Source organism: Pygoscelis adeliae, unplaced genomic scaffold (genome assembly GCF_000699105.1).
Source record: "Pygoscelis adeliae isolate BGI_AS28 unplaced genomic scaffold, ASM69910v1 Scaffold36, whole genome shotgun sequence".
Lineage (NCBI taxonomy): Eukaryota > Metazoa > Chordata > Aves > Sphenisciformes > Spheniscidae > Pygoscelis > Pygoscelis adeliae.
This window is the reverse complement of record NW_008824934.1, coordinates 5,819,936-5,821,134: the sequence shown is the minus strand read 5'-3', so window position 1 is coordinate 5,821,134 and position 1,199 is coordinate 5,819,936. Positions and strand designations below refer to the sequence as shown.

The 1,199-nt window shown below is 56.0% G+C and overlaps 1 protein-coding gene across 1 annotated transcript in view; it reads left to right on the top strand.

Moving 5' to 3' along the window:
* IGSF21 (immunoglobin superfamily, member 21) overlaps positions 1–1,199 on the top strand; it is a 31,214-nt gene that overhangs the window by 28,746 nt on the left and 1,269 nt on the right.

Sequence of the window (1,199 nt, the reverse complement as noted above, 5' to 3'; positions counted from 1 at the left end):
CCCCACACTGACACGCGCCGCCCCCCGCCCCAAATCCACAGCCCTCCTCACCCCTAAGATGCCTCCAGCCTATGCACCTCACTGGGCGCCCCACCACCATCCCCACACACACCCAGGTTTTTGGCACCATCACAGCAGATCCCCCATTAACCTCCTCCCTATATATATATAAAAATAGTATATATACACTATATATACTCTCAATAAAAGCCACATTGACAAGACAAACCACTTGCTTTGGTACAGAAAGCTATCTTTCGATACAGACCACAGCATGGTGTAATCACCTGCAGCCCATCACCCCTGCTCCAGCAGTGGAGGGCCGGATCTTTCATGGGTATTGCAGTCCAGGTGCACAGCCGCGGTGTCTGGCACGTGTTTGTGCAGAGCACCCTGAGGCGTGGATGCCCTTTCCAGGGGCCGGTGTCCACCACTGCAGACCAATGTGCTTTCTGGTGGCTGTTTGTCCCTTTGTGTCATGCTGGGGTGATGTCAAGGCTCAGCCTGTCCCATTCATGGCCGGCGCTTGAATACACAAAGGCTGAGACACCTATTTTCGGCAAAGCACAACCTCTCTCCTGCCCGTTTTCCCCTTCGAGCCTGCAAAAGGCTCCTTCCATGCAAAGCCCAGGCAGCTCCGGGGGCTGTCCCATCCCACCCGTGGCCCAGGAGGGACATCCACGCAACTCCGAAGCCAGCTGGGGGCAAAGAGCAGACCCGGCGTGGTGTCACCCTGCCATGGCTGGCTGCATCACTGCTTCTCCCCTTCTCCCCTGCATCCCTTTTCCCCTCAATGCACCAGGCAAGGGCACCCAAGTCTGGCGTGGGGAAAAGGGGTCCCCCTCCTCTTTACAGGGCTGTACTTGGCGTTTTGTGCCAGCAGGGCTTTGTGGCTGTCTCCCATGCTAACAGCACTTGTGCGTGACGCACCGAGGCCACCTTGTCCTGGGGAGGCTTTTCTCAGGTGCCCATCTCCATGGCTTCAAACCAACCTGACCCCTCTTGACCCCTGTTCCTGAGCAGAGAGGGGTTTGATTAGGAAATATGTCCTTCACCATCAATGCAGCCCATTACAGTTGTCTATCAATCTCGCAGTCTTCCCATTCATCTGCTTGCGGAATCCTTGCCTACCTGTCTATCAATCATTTGGACGTCCGTCAGCCTGTCCATCAATCACTGAGCCATCAGCCCCCCCCCAC